The 25,007-nt window shown below is 42.4% G+C and overlaps 1 pseudogene; it reads left to right on the top strand.

Annotated features, from left to right (window-relative positions):
- Nucleotides 1-500: 500 nt before the first annotated feature.
- Nucleotides 501-24,544, top strand: LOC124675829 (annotated as a pseudogene).
- Nucleotides 24,545-25,007: the final 463 nt, after the last annotated feature.

The following is a 25,007-nucleotide window of genomic DNA, read 5'->3' as shown; positions in this document are numbered from 1 at the left end:
GTCGAGCTTGACGTCGACGATGCTTGAAGATCTTCCACGACAGCATCGGCGCCGTCTGCCGCCGACAAGCTGCGCCACCATCGGCATCGCTGCACGCCATAGGTCAATATAGGCCGCATTTTGCTTTAGCTAGGTTGCGCTTGCCGGTGTACCACTAATTTAGCTTCAATTTGTCGAACTATGGAAATATTGATGCTCAATCGAAGCATCTATATCATATCGAACTATGATCATCGCCTAATTCCGTGCCATTTTGAATTTCGCTTTTCAGTTCCATTTTTACGGTTTCTATTCCGCGTCACTGCGAAAATCAACATAACTTACGTTTTAAATGAACTAAACTTTATTTTTTCAATTCGTGTTTTTCCGGGCTCTACTAGAGATAATCTAAATGCAGTCGCGTGTGGCAACCGGTCACCTGCCTATAACATCACTGTGTTGATCTACCACCGGCTCTCCGCCTATATCATTTTCCCGAACAGCTGCTATCGCGGGCCCGAATGGCGTCCTCGCCCTTTCCCCTCCTCGCTCTTGTGCTGCTCCTCTTCTCCGTCGCCACTGCGGCCCCGGAGAACCACCTTGTCGCTCAGCTCCCGGGCTTCGATGGCGCCTTCCCGTCCAAACACTACTCCGGGTACGTAACCGTGGACGAGAGCAACGACAGGAGGTTGTTCTACTACGTCGTGCTGTCGGAGCGCGACCCGGCCACCGACCCCGTCGTGCTCTGGCTCAACGGCGGCCCAGGCTGCTCCAGCTTCGATGGATTCGTCTACGAGAACGGTCAGAATCGATCTCACCTCCCGTCCTCGAGACACAATGCTTTCTTAGCTTGGTGGTGTTCGATCTTGATTTTAGGATGATCCAGCCCTGCTATTTAATTATTTATTAGGCCCCTTCAATTTTGAGCGTGGAAGCACTCCGGGAGGATTGCCGAAGCTGCAGCTCAATCCGTATAGCTGGTCAAAGGTAATTCACCTGGAAGTTATAAAGTCTCTGTACTCGTAACTTTTACAAGTTTATGCGGATATTTTCTTGGACAATATGGTGCAGTTTTGCAGTGCATATAAATTCAGGACTACCCCTTGTTTGTGGATTGGTAAATTAATCATAAAAAGATATCAAAAAATTATTAAAATTTAGATATATCTAGATTCTGTTTAATGTATAGATACATATAAATTTAAATAAATCTTTGCATCCTTTTATATGGAGTACTTTGCAATAATGTATAGATACATATAAATTTAAATAAATCTTTGGCATCCATTTATATGAAGTACTTTGCAATAGTTGATATGATTGTCTTATCTTAAGCTTGCCACATAATTTAGATATAATAACAAAATATGATGTACAATGGATTATTTGTTAGCATTATCTTTATTAACCACACATCCTAAATATGTGGTGAGAAAGATTATGCTAAAAAATTATCTCCTCCATTCGTCCTGCAAGTGTGTAAAAGGATGGCCTTGGGTTAAAAATGCAAATTAATTGCCACTAGCGCCAGATTCGTCTGTCTTGTACGTACAGATGATAACTTTGAGATGAAAAATGCAAATTAACTGACACTAGCCCCAGATTCGTTTACTTAACGTTAATCAAGGCTGCGTTGTCGGCTAGTAGTTCATTAAACCAATATATAAGATTTTTTTAATTAGGACCTGTATCATGGAGACTGACACCAAGTTATCCCGGAGTCTGTCAGATCATTAGGAATAACAAAGTCTCGCAGATCTGGTTTACAAATTGGAAGTCGGGAAAACGGTGTCATGATGATACTACTCTCTTCGTCCAAAATTACCGTGCGTTTTAGGTATAGTCCGGTCAAACTATGTAAATTGACCAAGTGCTATCAACATCAATCACCAATACCTGCAGTATGAAAATATGTATTTCATCACTATTCTAATAATATCGATTTTCATCACCGGAGGGTTAGATGACTAGCTGAGGCAGGAGTGCTTTCGGCTACCTAGCGACCTGGGTTTGAGTCTCGAACACCGCGGATTGCTACTCATAGCTCCCCTAGCTTTCCTGTAAGAATATACCCTGGATGCTCGTCCATGGGTCTCGTTTTTTTTTTTGAAAATATGTATTTTATCACTATTCTAATAATATCGATTTTCTATTGTAAATATGTGCATTCTTTTTCACATAGATGATTAAATTTTACAAAAAATAGCTTTAGTTAAACCTATAGCTCAGGTTAATTTGGGAAGAGGGAGTAGAACACAAAGAGATTGACATCGACATTACTGCAGATGCACTGTGTGTGAACATTAATTAGATAGTGGGAAAGTTGTTCTAGTAGTAGTTAGGCATTCGCAATACATTGTTTCTTAGCACATTATTTCAGATAGTGATGTATGCTAAAAACTAATTACTACAATGTACTTTTAGGGTTTTATCTAAATTTAATAATTTTAGCCTCGTGTATGTGATTAGACTAGCACTACTTTTGTGTGTGTGATTTTTTGCATGAGTTGTATCTTAATCCCTATGCTTATAAATAGATTGTGTTCTAGGATTTGTCAAAGTCTAACTTTAAAACGTTTGACTAAACTATCACCAAAAAATATCAACATCTATAGTCAAACCTAGCAAATTTTGACTTTGACTAAATTCGAAACACCAAGTAAATGAAAAGGAGAGAGTAGCTAAGATACAACAATTATCTCTTTCATCATTTAATATGGTGTCACATCTGGCGTAGAATACCACGCTAAGAACCTTTTATTGTGAAAGGGCTTAAATCGAACGCTTTTATCATATATGCAGTTTTTTTAAACCATCTCAACCAGAATGCCATCACATTGTTACGCTTTTATCATCCTTCATCCATGTCTCGTTCCAGCGGAGCCCATCCTTGGATCCTAGTCCGAGAAACCTCGATTCCCTTTCCTTCTGCAATCCTAGCCCAGCCGTCAATTGGGGGACATAAGAGCATTTTTAGTCGTCCCCTCCAAAGCGTCTCCAAATCACGCCGGATCAAGTGTTTGGGGACGCTTTTTCTTCGTGCCGCGTTTGGAACACGTTGCTGCCCCATCACGTCCCCCAAATGCACCCTCCAAACATTAAAATAATTCTTTTTTATTTTTTTGCATTTTCATTTCAATAGAGAGAAGGAATATTACACAAACTAATACGTAGTTTGAAACATGGTTAAAATATTGCAAAATGAGAAAACCTAACTAGTGTTGGCCTCGCGGTTTTCGTGTGTTCGCTGCCAAGAAAGAACACTCTCAGTCACTCTCAGTTACCTAAACAGGAAAATTCAGATGGTTGAGCGAGTGCCCGGGTTTTGTTCTTTGATGCGTAGGAAGACCATCTAGAAACCTACCCTAGTAGTTTCAATTGGTGGGCGGTCATCTTCGCGGCAAAGAAAGAAACTCGCCGTGTTCAATCATCGTCTTCATCGTCGTCGTTGTGGTAGTGCCGGCGGCAGGACGTGGCATCGAATACCTTCACGCTTATCTCCTCGCCGCCTTGGTAGCAGAAGTTGAGCACGCAGCCGGCTTGGAGGTCGTGGTAGCGCGCGAACTTCTCCCAGCCGGTGTGGAGGTACATCTTGCCACGCCCGTCAAAGAGCACGTCCACCGAGCACCGACAAAAGATGCAGCTAGCCTCCCACCGCGACAACGCGGCCGACCCCATGCTGGCGACGAAGTCGTCGAACTTGTCCGACAGCCTCTAGATGCCTAGTGTGTCGCCATTGAGGACGATGATGAACTCGAACTCCCACTCCCCCTCGGAAGATGACGACGGTGAAGGTGATGATGACCTTGGAGGCGTTGCTGCTCCAGCACGGCTGCCGCGGCCACGACCTCGGCCTCGACCTCGACCTCTACCAGCCATGGATTGGCCCTCGACTCCTGAGATGGTGGAGGCTAGGATTAGGGAGAGAGGCGCTAGGGTTTGTGTGAGGGATGATGCGCGAGCACCCCTTTTTATATGCCGGAGGGAGGCGAGGGAGCGGTGGCGCGCATTAACGCCGGCACGGAGAGCTAGGCGCGGCGAGACATATCAATTCGTCTCTGTGGAAACTGCACCGTCGCTGCACGCCAATTGCTTCCGTCGCGAGGTAGGCGACGGTTGGGCGTCGTTCGTGTGGCAATGACGGGTCGGGCCTGCCACTCCCCTCCTTGCTTCTCGCTCTGTCCGCCGCGTCCGAAGCGTCCCCTGTGGAGTGGGTACAGACTCGGGACGTCGGATAGCGTATTGGGCCACGCCGGACGGAAGGGGGCTTTGGGACGCGCGACTAGGATTGATAAAATCTCTAAAAAACCTTTGGGTACGCTACGGGGACGCGAGTGAAGATGCTCTAAGTCGTTATTACCTGTTTTCCAAATCGCCCAAATGACTGCAACTATGTGATTCCATTTTTTTGCATGCCAGATAATCCAGCAATGTGTTGCATGCATTGCATCAAATAACTAGCGCAAGTTCTCTCACACACAAAAAAAAAGTAACTAGCGGCCAAAAACAAAGCTGAAGCACATTGTACAACGTTCCAAATAAATTTTGAAAAAGAGCAAGTGAAAGGAAAAGCCAATAGATAGATTCAGAGAACAAAATAAGCATCTGTGTATTGTTCAAGCAAGATCGAAGTTATCGAGCTAGCACTACCTCCACATGAGACTCGCCTACGGATGGCTTAGAGCAAATCCAGTCGCCTCCCTTAAAACATTCCCTAAGAGGTCGTTTGGTATCCATCATTTAAGCCTGGAATCATGGAATTCATTTTAAAATTTCATAGGTGGACTGTTTGGTTGCCACAGAATTGGGCCATCATTTTATTTGGGAAATCCAGCAAAATGATGCCATGTGTAATCACAATTCCGAGCTGAAACCTGTCATTCACAATTCCTGTGGCAACCAAACAAATTCAATATTGAATTCTACTGTCATTTACAATTCATGTGGCAAACAAGTGTCCATTTCTGAAATTACAATGTAAATGAAATGAATACATGTATTCATTTCAAAATGCTACAAATGAAATGAAAACCTGGCTTCCAAACGACTTCTAAAGGTATTTAGACTTTAGAGCGTGCCGGATATTTTTTCGTTCTCAGTCGCGCGTCCCAAAGGTCCTTTCCATCCGACACAGCCTAATACGATATCGGCGCCCTGAGCCCATCCCAGTCCACAGGGGACAGTCCGGGCATGCCGGAAATAACGAAAAGCGAGGCAAGGAGTGCCGGGACTGGCGCGTCAGTGACACGGACATTGAAAACCCCGTCGCCTACCTCTGGTCAAGAGACGCTAATGGCGCCTAGCTTTCCCAGGCGACGCAGTGACACGTCTCTTCGTGCATGGGCGCGTAGCCATCTGCGCTGGCGTTTATTGCGGCCAACGCCCCGCTGCCATCTCGCCTGCCGCCGTTGTACAATAAAGAGCACCCCTTCTTCCTTCCCCATTCCAATCTCGCCGCTTCTAATCTCGCTGCACCCCCTTCCTCTCGCCGCACCTCCTTCCTCAGCGGCAATGTCGTCCTCCCGCAAGAACGTCCTCACGGCGAACGGCTTCAGCCGCGGCAGTTTCACGGTGGTGGAGGCGTGGGCGTTGTACCGCGCGCGGTACCCTGTCCCGCCGGACATGCGCCTGCCAAGCTGCGGCGGGTGGAGGATGGCCGTCAACAGGGTCGGCGTCCCGCCGCCGCCAGTGGGAACCGAACACTGGAGGGACGCGATCAAGACCCAGCGTTCTCGTCTCAGCGCCGAGGAGCGAGCCGATCCCACCTGGGCCCCCACCGATAACAACGAATGGTGGGCGGACTTCTTCCAGGCGCAGCACGACGCCGTGATGAGCAGCACCGACGGCCTCGTCGGCCGGAAGAACACTTGGAACAGGGAGGGGCGCATCTGCTTCTGGGCGTTCCCGGGTGCACCGCCCCGAACATCATCGACGACATCCACAACGGCGCCCCAAGGCTAGAGATGCCGCCTTCGCCGCCACCATCTCCTTCGGCCGCGGCGCACTGGCAACCGAGGAGGACGTACTTGTCCTCCTCGAACTCTTCTTCCTCGCAGCGCGATCGACGCCTTCCTCGCACCGCGCCATGACGTACAGCGTGCTGAAGCGCGAGGTGAAGGAAGAGTCGAAGTACGCGACGCCGCCCGTCATTCGGAGGCGCGACGGCAGCAGCGTCAGCATTCGCGAACCAGCGCAGCATAGGCGCGCCGGCAGCGCCCTCCTCGTCCCGAAGCCGGGGGTGAAGGAGGACCATGACGACGAGGAAGCCGCCAAGGCCGCGCAGTTGGCGGAGTACAAGCGGCAGCAGCGCCTCATCGCCAGCGGTGACGACCCCGAGGACTGCCCAGGCTTGTGTGCAGCGTGCATGGCGTCATTGAACGACAAGAACGCCTGGAGGGGCGACCTCGATGCGGCGATCCCATGTCCACCCGCGACGCTGGGGTGCCGCTCGTCGACCTCACCAATGACGGCGAAGCTCGGCCAAGCGGCGTGGTGAAGAACGAGCCCGTCGACGAGCCCGACAAGCGCGACAAGCAGGACGTCATCGTCGACGACATATACAACTTCCACCAATACTGCGACCCCTCTGGCGCCACAAGTAATACTAGATTAGGGTTTAGGTTTAAATTTCATCGAATTTCGTCTGAATCTATGTAATGTATAGCAAGTTTGAATGAATTCAACTATTTTCACTTAAATTTTAAAAATCTCAAATTCTATTCGGGGGACACGATCTGGGGAGCGACGTCCTCTAAATGTGGTACGAAGAAAACACGTCCCTAAACGATAAATCTCATGGTGCTTGGAGGTCGCTTTGAGGGGACGCAGGTGAAGATGCTCGTATCCATGTGCCCGCACAGTGGGAATGGAGATTGATCAGTACATCGAGGAGACAAGAGATGTGCTATAAAATTTTGATATGACCTGCTGGGCGAGGCCTCCGTCATTTCATACACTTAGTGGAAGAAATCTTATACTCCATCCGTCCTAAAATATAAAACATCTAAGATAGTTAAAAGTTAAATTCTACTAATTTTAACCAAATATTTAGAAAAAAATATTCATATCTACAATATTGAATGGTTAGTTTGGAAAAATATACTTTATAGTGAATCTATTGGCGTTGATTTATATAGTAGATATTTATATTTTTTTGCATAGACTTGTAATTGGTTTTTGACTGATCTTAGACAAGGGCACCCCTAATTGGCGGTCGACCGCAGGCTGGCAAAATTAAAACGAGCCTCACGGAATTGATCCCGCGAGCGCGCAAGCATCGGGAGACAACCAGCTGAGCGATTAGTGGTTCACGTGCTTAACGAATACTCCCTCCGTTCCTTTTTAATTGACTCAAATTTAGTACAACTTTGTACTAAATTTGAGTCAATTAAAAAGAAACGGAGGGAGTACGCACCATTTTTTATACTATCGTAACCATGATAGAAGTAAAATCAGCAACATGTTCTAAACTTAAATACCTACCAAATGAACCGGACACTAAATGCAGACCGCGTACGCACTATTAGCAAAAATTATTGATGTTAGCGATACTATCTTCTAATCTGAAAATTCAAACCGTTTTTACTTTTTAAAAAGTAATTGTACATGTAAAAAAAATTATCGACCCGAAATGCAAAATTTCATTTGTAATATTTGAGCGACAATTTTAGCTCATAATTTATCAACCCTCTACCCGTTAATTATCAATGGTACATGTAAAAATTTATCGACCCGAAATGCTAAATTTTATTTAGGATATTTTCACGATTTCTTTAGCTCACAATTTATCAACCCTTCAATCCATTAATTATTAACGGTAAATGTAAAATTTTATCGAACCGAAAAGACAAATTTCATTTAGAATATTTTAACAAAAAATTTAGCTCACAATTTATCAACTCCTCTTCCCGTTATTTATCAACGGTAAATGCAACAAAAATATCGACCCAAAAGCCTATTTTCATTTAGAATATTTTTGGCGAATATTTTTAGCTCAAAACTTATCAACCCCTCTGCCCGTTATTTATCAACGGTTAATGCAAAAAGTTATCAACCCGAAAAGCCAAATTTTATTTATAATATTTTCGGCGACTTTTTTAGCTCACAATTTATCAACCCCTCGGCCCGTTATTTATCAACGGTAAATGTAAAAAATTATCGATCCAGAAAGGCAACTTTCATTTAGACCATTTTGGCGTCTTTTTTTAGCTCACAACTTATCAACCCCAGTGCCCATTATTTATCAACGGTAGTAAAAAGTTATCAACCCTAAAAGCCAAATTTTATTTAGAATATTTTAGCGACTTTTTAGCTCACAATTTATCAACCCCTTTGCCCGTTATTTATTGACGGTAAATGTAATAAGTTATCGACTCCACATTATCAACCCTATGCCAGTTATTTTCCCAAAAACGTGAGAAACCGTGATTACAACAATACTTAATTTTAATAGCAAGTGGTAGTTCATTTAAGTTGCAACTGATTTCCCCACCCGTTATTTCCCCCCTAAAAACCACTAGCCCGAAAAAGAGAATTATAGTAGTTGGTCCTAAAGAATATAAATTAGCGTACCAAATACAAAAAAAAAGAGAATTGTTAAAAGGGAATAGACAAAAATAAGCCCAAAATAATATAATTTTGATATAAAAGTAACAACAAAAAGAGGAAAAAGAGAAAATATTAAAGGAAATTAGAAAAAAGTTAGTCCAAGTAATATAAATATTGATACAAAAGTAACAAAATAAAGGGAATTGAAGAAAGGGGAAAATTAATTTCAACACAAAATTACTTTTAAGTGTGATCAAAGAAACACATTTCCATAAAATAATTGCATTTACTCAAAGTAGTAGTATCAATTCATGCTAACCCATCGCACGCAAACAAACAAAAAAGCATGCATGCATATTAACTCATGCAATAGCTAGCCCCATGTCATGTAAAGAAACGTTTCATGCAAAAGGAAGACTGTTCCTGCTCTAGTACAACTCATAGCAATCAGGCTTGCTCAACTGCTATTGCTATTCAGAGGCGTCATCTGTCTGGATATGTAATACTATATGTACTTTGTCTCTGAATTAATGAACTAGCAAGGATAGGCGCGGCGGCACGCCTCACCCAGCCAAAAGTTGAATAAAGGATGCTTACATGTTAAATCACGAAACTGTGATGGATGATAAGCAATGTGTTAAAATACTTAGAGGTGGGTATTATTCTGTATGTTGAGAAAATCCAAGGTGAAACTGATCATCTTTATTTGGACATCCCATATGAATAGCTGAACAATAAAATATATGATTTCAAAATAATAAGTCGTTGAAGTCGTGGAATTTTCTTTGCATATATCAACAATAAAACTTATCACGATAACATGAGAATAGGAGTGTTTTCTTGCGAATTATTAAGTGAGCAGCTACACTACAAAAGCAAGCCGAGGAACAACCAAGCCTAGCACCGCTGCAAACAATTCAGAAGATGACATGTTTCCTAACAATTGTATTCAAGGATACAAATACATAGTGCAGCTAGAAAGGCGAAGAAGAAATGAGATACATTTAACATGTACAGAGAAAATGTAGTCAACTACAATGCTTCAAAATTTCTCCCTCTGGTTGACCATTGGACCCTTAAAATGAAGCTTCATTAACTACTTTTTAAGAGAAGGCTGTGATAACACACTTCTAAGGAGAACTTGATTGTGACAATGAACATTTATCTATTAGAATTTACAAATATAGGTACCCAGTGTGTCGACAATATAGAATATAGGTTGTTGCATCACATATGTTCAATTGTGCAGAATGCCCCAAATTAATGATTTCAATAGCAACAATGATGGCATACCCCAGAGTGTACCCAGTCCACAAGTGTGGCAAGCCTAGACATTCTAAAGTGATACCAAACTGGCATTACAATATTTACCATTGCGTGTCAGAAGTTACTCTGCAGCTAAGAAACCATTAGTTAACACAATAGTCGCTCCCAGTACTACTCCATGTAAATGAAAGAAAGAATACGGTGAGTTACGTAGCATCTTCACTTGCTTTTTGTTCGCTGAACAACACAACTTGTGGGCCCATATTAGGGACATGTCTACTTTTCTTTTGCCTGGAGACGCTGCTATCAACATCACACCATGTTGAAGCATCCCGTCTATCATAAAACCAATATTCAGTATAACGCAGTTGTGTAACCATGATGTGTAGAGTCTTCCTTCATTGCATATATTGCTAGAACCCACAAAAAAGCTATAACCTAGTTTTTTTTAAACTGAACCTTTGAAATGGCATATTGAATAGTGACTGGTCATGTACACATGAATATTTATGCAACACGGTATAATACTAAGCAGTAAGGTTGACACAACTGTCTTATACTGAATATTGGTTTTATGATAGGCGAGATGCTTCAACATGGTTCATAAATATACCGTGATGTGTAGAATCTGCCTTCATTGCATATATTTCTAGAACCCACAAAACAGGCTGTAACATAGTTTTTTTTTAAAAAAAATTGAACCTTCATATTGAGTAGTGACTGGTCATGTACACATGAATATTTATGCAATACGGTATAATACTAAGCAGTAAGCATGCACTATTTTGTAATGCTACTCAGATAAGCTTTATAAAACAAATGATTATGCACTTCCAGGACAACAAAACCAAACGTGTGTGCTGATTATTAAGTGAACAGAAAGCGTCAAGCTCTCGGTTCTGAGGGCATACCAGTGGTGAATGATACATGAAAAGTTAATTTGTCCGCGGACTATTCTATACCTGTAGAGATTTTCATGTAATTAGCAGAGGTTTGTAAAAGGCTAACCGCTTAGATCATAGCACCACCTTCATGGAGATTGGAATTCAGTTAACCACATGGCCCACGTATCATGAACTCGTCCACAAAGAGCAAAGCCTAATGGACAAAGCAAAAATGAGCAGGTACAGTTGTTTGATAAGTTACTTCTCAAACAGTCGAAAAGGAAACAAAGAGGGTATATATATTATATGTTTTGTTTGCAAGGACATGATGCATTATGTCTGAGTGTAAGAATCCATCTAGACAAAATAAAATACAGCAGCTACTTATCTGATGGCTGAATTGGAATTTTAGTTCGTAGATGAGAAATCAAAAGTATGTCATGACAGTCCTTTCCCTTAAGCAGCCTTCATAATTCTAAGAAAACAAATGCTATAGCCCAAATTTATGATGGATAAAGAATAGGCATATAATAAATGAAGAAATATAACATAATCATGACCTAAAAAGGCTTGCGCTATGAAACACCAATGCAGAAGCTGATGCAAATACCCTAGATATGCTATGGAAGAAAAGATAACAACCGGGACAAATCTAGGCTGAACAGGAAATGCTTGATCAAAATATTACTTAGGTTACACAACAATAACTGAGTTTAGGCTGCATCAGTAGAATAGTACTGTTGAATATTCCATAACATCAAATGGATAAGCCTTATATGCAAACAGAGGGAAATTCTCAGGCTGAAGAGTAACTTCCTTTTTCGTTGTACATTGAACAAAGTTGGTTATGTACGGATGGTCTGCCATTTTGCACTTCTTCCGTGCCCCCGCGACAATGAACATCTCAAATGTAGATCAAGCCTTCCTTCCATTAGTCTCTGAATTGATCGACGTAGTTGGCTGGTACACAGCTCCCTCTATCGTGTTTCCCTAAAATGGCAGCCAGACTTTAATATTAATTGTACACAAAAAATTAAGTTAGTTACCAAAGCACTCTAGGGAGAAATTTTCTATGAGCTTTAATGAGGAAAATTATAACTTTAATCGCCATATAGTTTTTTCCTTGTACAAATAATTGGAACCGAGCAATAACGTGGCATCTTTGCTCTATATAAGTATCTCACATATACTGGGTTGCATACGGCTTAAACGGTATCCTGTATACGTAACTCAAATTCAGGCGGTGGCCAAACCATTTTCCCTTAATCATGTACCATATTATTATCAGGTGGACATTTCAGTAGCTTAGAAAGACAGAGTAAGTAAATGTTGATCTATTCATAGTTGAATGAATAATAGGGTTAAGTACTTATAGAACAATAGCATTATAATGGTAAAAAGAATTCTGTCATCTGTGAAGATTAAGTACCATAAACAAATATAATCATATAATAATATATTTGTTGGGAAAAGGAGACCACATATTGGTTCCAACAATCCAAGCAGTTTATAACAGAGGGCGAGTAAACAAAGTGTTTGAATTTTCAAGAGTATACCTCATGGTCAACGGCAATAAAATCCAATCAAGTGATGCCGTGTGTCCTGATCTCTATATTCCCAGTGAACTACACAATCAGAATGTTCAAACATAACTACTGTAGGTCAACAACAATATATAGGTTGTAAAATACAATTAACTATGCGTATTGATGCAGAGTAAAACAATTGCCATACCTATTCTTCATTAACTATTTGTTTACTCATTATCTTAGCATAAGCAGATATAATGAAAGGAGCATAGAAAAATTGTATTCAATGCTTTATATAAAAGAAAAGGACGAATCTAAAAAAAATCAAGTCCACAGTCAGCAGAAGTTCAGTATTTGCTAGCAGAAGGGTAGGATATTACATAATATGTTTCTTGAAAGAATTAGGACATTACAGTAAGCAAGGTTTACTTACAGGAAATGATAATAGATACAAATAGAAGAATATATAGTGCAAGATAAAGAACGTATGTAGTTTTTGCAGTTTCACAAAAAAAAAATTGGGTAATGAAGGAAGGGACAAATTATGTAGCAAGAATCCAAGAAGAAAAAGGGAAGAAGGGAGATTATTTTTGGTACCTAGCGATTGTTGACTATGCCATTGGCAGGTCCCTCTTCTGGTCAGAAAAGGCAAGCTTCGTAGCATGTCCTGCCAAATCGTCCTACCAAATCTTGCTAATGAGCAGCAGAATCCTGGCAAGGACCACAACAACAATTCAAAGGACAGTGAAACCTGAAACGCTCGTCAGAAACAAATGACAGGAAACCACCCCTCATCGACCAAAAGCGAAGCGCCGACTGATAAACTGAAGCAACTTCCTGTATACAAGAGGCAGCCATGTGGATATAAGCAAACATTAAGTGGTCTCCCCGAGTCGCAGTATGCGGTAGCAAAGAAAAAACGACCAGATCTGAAGAGAACCTGTTGTGGAATGATGTTGGAGGCAGCGGCCGGTCCTGGAGAAGACATGGGGCCTCGACGCGGAGGGTTTCGCACGGCGAGTTCACCCGCAGCCTCGCAGCGCGCGCCACCTCCTTCACACTCCAGCGAGGAAGGAGAGGAGACGACCCGACCAACGGGGCGGAGGAGGAGCAGCCGCCATGAAAGCATCTTCCAAGGTTCTACTATCTTGGTCGCAAAAAGAGGGATGGCACGGGTGGAGAATGATTGGGGGAGCCGGAGCATCTCGTCGATGGCCGCTACGCCGGAGCAGGAACCGACCCTCTCCATGGCTGCAGCTCCGTCAGGGTATGTTGCTGTAGGGCAGGGCCACCGCTCATATCCGTCGATCAGCCGGCGAGCACGCACACGTCCACTACACTTAAATCCGCACGGCGCGGCGGCCGGAGCGAGAGAGGAAGGCGCCGGCCCTGGAAGGATGAGGCGCCGGCCCTGGAAGGATGAGGCGCCGGGCCGCCGGCGGCAATGGAGAAGAGGAGAGCGGAGAGAAAAAAGGGACCCGAGAAAAAAAAAAGGTTAGGGCAAAACAGACGCTTAAATCATTCGGTAGTGAAAAACTAGGCACCGCTTTGACCAGCCGCTTAACTAACTCTACGTACGTGGCAATATATAGCATAATCTAAGCACACGATAAAGAGTACAGCGGGCCAGAAAAATAAAACTGCTACGTCCACCCATCCCACAAAGACACCCACCACGTAACACAACAAAAGAAGCACGAAAATTTCAAGATAGCTCCGAAACTGTACACTAAAAAATCACTGCGGAAATTAACCACAATTTAGCATACGTGTCAGCATGCCGTTAATCTAAAAAAAAATCCGAAATTGTAGGAAAAAAGATATTTGTTACCCTATAATATAGTACTTATTAGGGTGCTCAGCACCCTACCCTTGTTCAAAAAAAAAATGCAAAAGGAAGGCAGCTTTGCTGTGCTGCGGCTCGGTTGGCGATGCTGTCGGGAGTAGCATGCGCAGCTAGTCCACGCGCGGAAAAGGAAAACGACGCGCAGCAGCGTGGTGGACAGCTGCGACCCTCCTGGCATGCGGGATCAGCAAAACGACAAACTGTACTTAACACAAACGACAAAACAAAGAGAATTGACTCACGCTGTAGCGCGAGCGCTTCGCGCAAAACAGACCGCGGGCGCGGTCGAGTGCCAGGGAGTGTTTCCGCTTAGACAATCAACCTTAGACAACTTGTAGTTTTGAAGGCAGAGAGTATAAAGGAACCAAGGGAGTACACTTACTAGCTTTAGAGTCGAGGCCAACGAGTTATTATGAAATAATTAAGAGACCACATGTGCTATTCCAGAGTACTATCGGACCAAAGTATATATGTTTTAGGATTTAGTTTCTCAATAAAAAGAATATATTAATATCCACAAGATATAACTATATTGTTTAGAATATTAAACATGACAACATAAACTACTAACATGTGAAAATCGAACATACAACATGTATTGATCAGCATGAACGGTAACAACGCATACACAACAACAGACATAACTAAATAAATCGGATCACAACACACGTATCGATCAGTTGTAGATGGGGTAGTTGTCGATGCAGCAGTGACTGTTGACGAAAACATTGGTGAAGACCGGTCGAAGAGCTCATGAAACCCTAACAATGTGGGTCACGTCCACAGCACATCTTCAAGTCAGTTACGGTAGCACACTAACCGGGAGCGATCCGAACCAACTAACCGTGACGCGTCGCTCAAAGACTCGGTTTTCCTGAACAAAAAAAATAAAGCTTGGCTCAAGGCTCAATCCACTCAACATAAGAACGGCGGGCGCGTCATGGCGAGATGAGCGAAAAACTGGGGAGCGTGAGTGTATCACTCCTATGCTCACTCACTTACCAAGTGGTGAAACAATCTTCCTTATAAATTACTCTACCTTCTTCTCAATTTTTCATGTGGAACTAAACTTAGTGCCCACACCTCTTGGCATTCACATGTGAGCTGCCACCAACTTGGGGTGCATCTCACATGAGCTACCACACATGGGATTTGAGATTTATGGGAATTTCTAAAATCTGATATGTCCACTAGTATTTGATCCAATATTTAAACAATCCCCACCGGATCTCAAATGCCTATTTAGATATATGCCAATCATGGCTACTTGCTTATATACCAATGTTTCAGTGGATACTATTAAGTTGAACTTCTGCCTAGAGATTTAAACTACACTCATTCACACTTGAACAATGGCACCTTGAATTGCAAGTTTTGCATGAACATGTTTCACTCAAAGTCATAACCCGTACATAGTTGCCAATAGCCTACCTCGCGAGTGAAGCATATACGTCATACTTCCTGATCTCTTCATGAGCTTACTAGAGACCACCCAAATCTCACAAATTGCGGTGTTCAACAATTGGACTCATATAGTTGTGTTCTTTCAAGAATGATCTGTAGAACAACATCTTTGCTAATAATAGCTAATAAAAATACATTAAGGCATGTTGCCAACCTGCCTTACAGCTACACAGAGTTGTGCATCTTCACTTAGAGGGGGGTTACAAAATACGCTCCTAATTCATGGGATCCCCGATCACAAAGGTTGGGTTAATATTGTGGTGCAACATTCATGGGTCTCAGACCCATCTCCCTCGATACACTTTCTATCATATTACGTGATAGTCCCTTTGTAAAAGGATCTATCAGGTTTTTGTATGTTTGAATATATGTAACATCTAAAGAGCGGCGTTTTGGCTCCCGGGAGCATTTGCTCCCGGTTTTTTCGAAAAATTAAAACAAATCGAAAACTTGTCAAACAATTCTGAAAAAAATCATGCATGTACCTGACCATGGCACGCACCACCGTGTAAAATTTCGTTGCAAAATGTCATTGTATGCGCCCTGGACAAAAATGACAAATTTCTGACATGAAATGAGATCCAAAAATATGAATCTCAGATCTGGAAATTTGTCATTTTTGCCCAGGACGCATACGATGACATTTCGCAGCGACATTTCACAAGGTGGTGCGTGCCATGGTCAGGTACGTGCATGATTTTTTTCAGAATTTTTTGAAAAGTTTTGAAAAACAAAATTTGCTCCCCAAAAATCCGGGAGCAAATGCTCCCGGGAGCCAAGATGAATTTCCGTAACATCTATTACTACAGAGTTTCACAGTTTCCTGACAGACTTCAAACATCTCCTTACGTATCTTGATGACTTGCCGTTATCATTTGAATTGTTCACGTTGACAATAACATTTTGATTGTCACAATCCAAAGGATTGATGAAACGTGTTTTCAACCACATTCAAGTTCATCAAGATCTCACACGGTCATTATGATTCAATAGTGGTTGTGTCTAAAGCAACAAGTTCTACTTCCATAGTTGACCTCATAAATATGGTTTGTTTGCAAGATCTTCATGACACAATGCCACCTGCAAAGGTAAATACATACCCACTAGTGGCGTAGATATCATCTACATCAGAGATACAGTTAGAATCACTATATCCTACAAGCACATCTGAGTGCACTGAATAGTGAATCTCATAACTCATTGTACCACACATGTAACAGATGATCCTTTAAAGTGCACTCCAATGATCAATCATCGGGTTTTACATGAACCTACTCAACTTGCTCATAGAAAAAAAGATGTTGGTCCTTGTTGCGCTCACTAAGTACATGTGTAAGCCAATGATCTCAGAATACCTCAATCGTTCTATATCGATCCTTCCGTTCTTTCGTAGTGTCACACTCGGGTCATAAAGGTGTTGAAAAAGACTTGCCATGAATATAGCCAAATCGGATCAAGATCTTCTCAACATAATGAGATTGTGTTAAAGTAAGATCCCATTATAATCAGCCTAGATGTTCGAATCACATCAATTCTCCTAGATTTTTCATGTCAAAGCTCTTTGAAAAGAAAGACTTGATCTTGTTTATCACTTTCATGTTTATTCCAAAGATCAGGATATCATCAGCATACAAACATTGTATAACACCTTCGCACTCACCATGGAGATAGTTAACGTACTTATCAGTTTCATTAACGGCAAAGCCTACAAAAGTTAAAGTTCTGTCAAACTTCTCATGTCATTGCTCATGCTTGTTTCAGGCGGTATAAAGATTTTAACAACTTGCACACCTTTCTCTCTTCACCCTTTACTACAAAACCATTAGGCTGATTCATATAGGTTTCCTCTTGCAACTCTTCATTAAGGAAAGCTTTCTTTACATCCATTTGATAGAAGATAAAGCCATAAGAGGCAGCCATAGAAAGTAGTACACGAATGGTGGTTAGTCTAGCGACAAGTGAATAGGTACCGGAATAATCTTTGCCTTCTCTCTATGTGTAGCATTTTTCTACAAGCTACGCCTTTTGCTTCTCAATAGTACCATCAGACCTTAGCTTCCTTTTGCACTCCCATTTGCAGCCCACGGGTTTACAACCATGGGATCGTTCTGATAGCTCATAGGTTCCATTAGAAATAATTGATTCCATCTCGTTACGGATATCTTGTTTCCAATCAATTTCATCTAGAGATGCATATGCCTCTCGCAATGAACGTGGGAGTACCAACCACAAGGTACACAATAAAATCATCTCCAAAGAATTTTGCAACCCTCTCTCTTGCTCCTTGTAGGAGCTTCATTGTCATCATTCTCATTGATGTCCTCATGTGGTTGTTTACAATATTATTAGATGTACTAGATTGAAGAATTATCTTAGAGGAAATTCTAGCGGTGATATGCATATCTTTCATAGGAAATATATTCTCAAAAAATATTGCATCGCGAGATTCCATAATAGTATCAACATGCATATCAGCTTACATCAAAATTTTCAAGCATCCCTAAGTGCGCGAATAAGAAAGTGCTGATTTTCTTCCAGCCCACAACTCATAAGGGGTATTCTCTTTATTACTGTTAGGAACTCTATTCAAGACATGACAAAAATTCAACAAATCCCCCCCCACCATGCCTTTATGAAACATCAGTGGCTAACATGGAATTCACCAAATTAGTCAGCATTAGGTATTTTTCTTTCTGCAATCCCCGTTTGATTAGGACGAGTAGGGAAGCATCCTCTCATGAATAGTGTCATTTTCCTCACAAAATTTCTCAAATATTTTAGGAAAATACTCGCAACCACAATCCGACCTAAGATGCTTGATCTTTCTCTCTAGGTTATTTTCAACTTTGGCCTTGTAAATTTTAAAGTAATCTAAAGCTTCATCTTTAGTTTGCAACAAATAAACATAGAAAATCTAGGCGCATAACCATTCAACGTCAAGAAATATCTCTTTCCACCTTTTATCAACACACCACTCATCTCGCATAGACCAGAATGTATGAGTTTTAGAGGTGCCAAGTTTCTCTCCACGATCGTCTTATGAGACTTCCAAGGTTGGTTTGATTGCACAAAACTATGGCACTTAGAACCTTTGGCAGTAGTGAATTAAACTCATACTAGATAGCCGAGACTTAAACCAAAATTATTGTGACATAAACGAGAGACTCAAACACTAGTATCATCATGAACATCGCCACAAAAATGGTTCACAGACTTGTTGCAAAAATCTGAAAGGAAAACGCGGAACAAGACTCCGCACTCATAACCTGCTTTACCAATAAAAAATTTCATGCTTGGAAATGACTACTTTATTCGACTCTAACATGACCTTAACCCATATGTGCATTGAAAGGAGCCACTAATGAGATTAAATATTCATAGTAGGGACATGTTGCATGTTACTCGGTTGCACGATCTTCCCCGAAATGAACTTCAAATCTACCGTGCCAACACAACGAAGAAAATCATCTGACCAGTTCCCCATCAAGACGGATGAATCCCGAGCAACCTGATAAGAAATGAACATATAGATATCAGCACACATGTGAACATTAGCACCGTATCAATCCACCAACATGGATACTGAAATACCGAAAGAATAATACAGCGACCACATTACCCATCGGTATTGCTAGGGATCACAACATTGACATTCTTTCCCTTTTTACCTTTGTGGTATGTACGATCTGGCCAATCCTTCTAAAAGTAGCCAACATCTCCACAGTAAAGAAACTTAGTTCAGCTTTGTTCATCTTCTTCTTCCTGAAGGTAGTAGTTTTTGTAGGCTTGTTGAAAGCAGGATTGTTATGCCTTTTATTCTTTCCATATTGTCGCTAGACTGACCCTCTCCTTTCTCAGTAGTTTCGTTAGCCCGGACCTTCTCCTCAACATCATAGACACTTTTCAATCAATATCTCATGCCTCTTGTGAGTGATGTCGCGATATTCCTCCATGTAGGGGGAAACTTTGCAATAACACATCCCACCACAAACTTTTCAGGTAAGGTATACTTAAGGAGTTTGAGCCACTTTGCAATGAACTGTATTTCATGGGTTTGTTCAACTATAGAATGGTTATTCACCATCCTGAAGCCATGTAAGCTCTCCATGATATATAGTTAATTGCATGTATCAGTTACGCTGAATTTAGTATTAAATGGATCCCAGCCCTGCCCCGCCCCTGCCCTCCATCGTCGGAGGATTCTGTTGGGGGAATCCCGCATCGAGGAGTCTGTTGGGGGATGCCTGCTCCGGAGGACGGTGGGGGCAAGGATCCTTGTGCGCGGCGGCCTTGACTGACGGTGTTGGCCCCGTGGTCGAGGGTGACTCTTCCATGGCGACTCTGGTCGGTGCAGGTTTATCTAGCCTAGTGCCCTCATCAGCATCCCGGTAGTCCATTATTGGTGGAACGTTGGGTGGAGTTGTGGCTCCCTTGGTGTGGTTGTGGTTCACTAGCGCGGGACGTTTTCGTCGGCTACTAAATGCTTCCATGCTCGCGACAGTGTCTTGAGGAGTCAGATTTGGCATGATCTAGCCCATCGTCTTTGCCGGTGGTGAGGTCGGTGATTCCTACGTGGTGGTAGCGCCCTTGCCAAGCATGAGGTTCTTGTGCCGGTAGGTTGGTAGGCCGTCGGCGGTGCGGGTCTTCCTGCCTTCGTCCGGTGGCGTGGGTGTGCGGAGGAAGGTTTTATGGGCGAAAGTCGGTCGCTCTCCTCCTGGGAGTCGTCGTGTACCTATTCGACCTCCTCAGCTCTCGGTAAGGGCCTAGACCTCGCGATTCAAGGTCGAACGACGGTGTCGATCTCGCGTTGTTTTCCTTCCTCAAGGCGTCGACTTGAAGATTATGTTACACTAGTGCTCTCCCGGGCTGGACTTGCACGACATCATGGTTGGCCATGGTGTAACGGCGTTGCATCTTCCTCATCGACGACGGCGGGTCTTGGTGGTGTGGCGCTGCAGGGTCTGAGTGGCGGACGCGTGATGATCGACATGGAATCATGTCAACGTCGGTGGCATGTCTAGCAAGGTCAATGCTTTCATCCATGTCTTGAAGATGAATATGGGGAAGACTGCGGTGGCGGCTTCTAGACCAGTGCACGCTAAGGGTCTGCCAGACCGATTGTGCTCCTGAGGGGTTCGGTTTTAGATGATGTGCGTAGGTGTGAGGTCAGGGCACATGATCCTGATCATTGGCACCCCCTTCATCGCTAGCATGATGGCTTTGGATTGATTGTTGTATTCACTTTGTCAAGTTTGTTGAATAATATAAAATGTTTTGTGCATCATTTTGATGCAGAGGCCAGGTATCAACCTCCATTTCGAAAAAAATAGAGCATGTGAATCGACATGTCAGCCCTCCCAAAACCGTATATAAGTTCCACTGTTTGTAGAAAATGGCCAGTGTTTTTTCCCATGCCAAGTGATTCATTAAATGTGTTTTGAAATTAACTAGGTTTCAAACATCATATACCTTGACTCCCCTGCTGGTGTTGGGATGTCATACTCGTCGAACAAATCGGATTACACAACAGGTGACATGAAAACCGCAGCTGATGCGCATACCTTCCTTCTCAAGGTAATCTCTGCTTCCATTGCGATAATCTACACTGCATTATAGAAGAAACTGATTTGTAATTAAGCATTGCGGCAGTGGTTCGAGTTATACACCGAGCTCCAGTCGAACCCATTCTACATTTCCGGAGAGTCATATGCAGGGATCTACATTCCTACACTAGCTGATGAAGTTGTTAAAGGTGGATATTTTGTCACTTACAATGAGTGGATCGTTTATATTAGTTGATATGATATCGCAAGTCATTTACATCTCGTGCTTATGTCGTTCCAGGGACACAAAAGGATCTGCAGCCAAGAATTAATCTGAAGGTCATTCCCAGTAACATTTTATCCTTTGTATCCAGTTGTGCATGCAAAATTGTGTGTGAGTTTACAACCTGAAGTTAAAATTTGCATCCAGGGCTATCTGATTGGTAATGGAGCAACTGACATGGGCTACGATTACAACTCTTTCGTGCCGTTTGCACATGGGATGGGTCTCATCTCAACCGAATTTTTTGAGGTTCTTTTTCGTCGTCTCATTTATGCGCAATTCCATTTTTTGATAGATAGCATGGTAAAATGACTTGACTGTTGCACTGTTTCAGAATGTCAGTGCTGCTTGCCATGGCACATTCTGGGGAGAAGTTAACGATGTTTGCCAAGAAAAGATAGATCGAGTGCGTTGGGTAATGTCCACGTGCCAGAACCTGTAACCCGACAAGCAAATACGCAATCTTATTGATTCAGTAAGGCCTCAATTTGTGATGTCATCTGCAGGAACTGAAAGACCTGAACCAGTACAACATTCTTGCACCATGCTATCACCACCCTGAAATCCAAGAGGTAGTTTTCGTGAACAGCAGCTTGCCAGCAAGCTTCAGAAAGCTAGGTGAGACCGAGAGGCCTTTCCCCGTGAGGAAGAGGATGGCGGGTCGTTCATGGCCTCTCCGCCTTGCTGTGAGCAATGGACGTGTTCCCATGTGGCCTAAGCTTACTGGTAGATCACTTCCATGCATGGTATGCAATTATACCAATACCCTTTCAGTTATTGCAATTTTTTCTCTTTCTATAACAATTACATGTACTTTTAGAGTGACGAACTCGCGACCATATGGCTGGATGATGAAGATGTAAGAGCTGCCATTCACGCCAAACCGGTATGGTTGCTGATCCATAGAGAACCAGAAGTTCATGTGAATTTACTCCTGAAATTAGCGCTAATTCACTCCATCTTGTTTGTTGGGAACAATTTTGGTCAACATGGCACGTCAGAAAAGCGTAATTGGATCATGGGAATTGAATACTGCAAGAATAGACTACACTCATGAGGCAGGCAGCATGCTGAAGTATCACAAAATGTTTACAGCTATGGGATATCGAGTACTTATTTACAGGTATGAGACACACCTGCAACTTGATCATTTGACATGGACGACCTTTCAAAGTTCACACTCCTACTATTTACCCTGGGTAAACTGGTTCTGACAATGGTCCTAGTCTCCTAGACTATAATTCTTGCCTTTAACACAATAGGCTTTAATATATATGGCTTCATGAAAATAAATGAGAGGTTATCTGGACCTGGGTTAAGATGATTATTCCACATATCTCATGAGCTTACATTGATGTGCATGCCATGTGCTTAAGTCTACTAACTTTGTAGCAAGGTTAAGTCTATTATCCTTTTGGAATGCTTAAACTGACCGTGGAACAATGACCAGAGAAAATTAACGCATGGATTAACTAATGCTTCTAATACAAAAAAAAATTAAAATCTAAGAGACATTCTAGTATGGATTTTTGGCACTGTGGCGCAAATTGGTCTAATTTCGCAGTTCACATGTGTATAACTTTGTCACGATTTTCTATTAGTACTGGTACTTCCGCACAATACACGCTTGTGGAATAAACTTAATATGTGTGTTATATTGTGATCCAAAATCATATACTAAAGGGAGGCTAACTTCTGACGAGCGGAACGAGACCCGTCGTCGGTAGGCTTGGGCCGAAGCGTAGCAGAGTATGAAATTAGCACATACATACGTCGTGCCCTGCAGGGATGCCTGCAAAGGGGGGTGCGGGGGGCGGTAGCCCCCGCGGTACGGTACGGATCGTTACCACCGCCTATATATACATCTTGTAAGCCACCGGCTAGCGATTATCAGATTATAAGATAACCCAGGGTGTTTGTAAACACTCCCCGTTATAGTGAAGTTTTGCTGGCTGGCACCCGTGCTGTGTTGGAAAGGGTTTTCCACGTTAAATCTCGTGTCTCCGCTGCGTTTTCTTTTATCGTTCTTCGTTATTTGCTTGTCGCGTTTATAACAATGCATATGTTCTTTTGCAAAAGGCCCAGGGCATACCATGGTGTGCTCACCCTCGCGTTTTTCAACATCTAATCTCTTGATGAAGAAATCAAAATGGTATCTGACAACTTTTTGTGTGTAATTGTATAGTGGAGATCATGATCTTTGTATCCCTTTCACCGGAACGGAGGCATGGGTCAGATCATTAGGCTACGGAGTTGTTGATTCATGGCGATCATGGTACTTTGGAGGGCAAGTTGCTGGGTATGATGTTCTACCTTCTCCTTCTTATATCGTTCACCTTGATTATTATCATTTACATGTATATCAAGTTGAATTATATATCTCCCATTTGGTGTGCTATTGTTAAATAATAACAACGCGGCCCGATATAATGATCTGTCATCGGGAAGCAATCTGCAATCTAGTTTATAAAGAGGAGCTACATGCATGCTTGTATGGCTACACTTTCCTTGAGTAGCTGTTTTGGACTTCATTGGGATCAAGGAAACTTATGTCTGACAGTTGATTTAAGCCGTCTGTTTTCTGTGACTGCAGATATACACAAGGTTATGATCACAATCTTACCTTCCTCACCATAAAGGTATGTAACTATACAAGTTTAATAGTTAACTATGCATTTAACTGCAGCTTCTCCACCTCCGATTACATATATTGTTAGGTACAAATTTCTATAGCAGAAAAATATTCTAGAAATAGAACCAGCTTATTAGACCTTTTTCTGCATCAATGACTTACCCTGGTGATTTGTGAACCTCCACCAGTTTGACATGACTGGTCGGACTACAGTAACTACTGTGTTTAAACCAAAACTTTATCACTTCAATTTCTTTTAGCTGAATGAGGATCTCAACAAATTGATGAGAGTTGGTCCACCTTTTACTATTTTTTCCAGTGTAACTGTAATTTGGCTCAGTCCTTTTAATAAGATTCATGTTTCAGGGATCTGGACACACTGTTCCTGAGTACAAGCCAAAAGAATCTCTGGCGTTCTACACCCGCTGGTTGTCTGGAGAAAAGATCTAAATTGATCGACCTCGCATCAGTCTATGCGCACAACCATCTTTATTTCATACTGGTCTTTCTTTTTGTATATCTTGATAATGACACTGCCTTTTTCAATGTCAAACCCAATAAAAATTAAAGAATCCAAGGCTCTGTTATCTTTAGGCATAGATTCTCTTGTTGAGCGTTTGGAAACAACTGCCCCAACTCCGCTTTCTGCACCCGAAAAAATAAGGATACAACTGATGAATGATCAACTTACATTTTCCCAATGACAAAAGCGTGAAGATTCGTCCCACGCACTGCGTACTAGCGAATACGATGATCTAAAGAAACAGCCAACACATTACGTCACTGTGGCCAAGGCATTCAAAGGCGCATTAAAAAATCAAATAAGTACCCGAAAGTATCTGTACAGGCACTTTGGAATGCCGAATTAGTGGTGTTGCTAAAAAGATTTTACGACACTTTGAAAAAGTACCCCTGAGCGGACAGTTTTGAGGCACTTTAAAACTGCCTCTGAAGATTTTAAGAGGCACTTTACAAACTGCCTCCGAACATATTAAGAGGCACTTCACAAAGCTGTCTCTGATTATTATTTTTTA

Source organism: Lolium rigidum, chromosome 7, assembly GCF_022539505.1.
Source record: "Lolium rigidum isolate FL_2022 chromosome 7, APGP_CSIRO_Lrig_0.1, whole genome shotgun sequence".
Classification (NCBI taxonomy): domain Eukaryota; kingdom Viridiplantae; phylum Streptophyta; class Magnoliopsida; order Poales; family Poaceae; genus Lolium; species Lolium rigidum.
The sequence above is the reverse complement of the archived record's forward strand: the minus strand, read 5'-3'. Positions and strand labels throughout refer to the sequence as shown.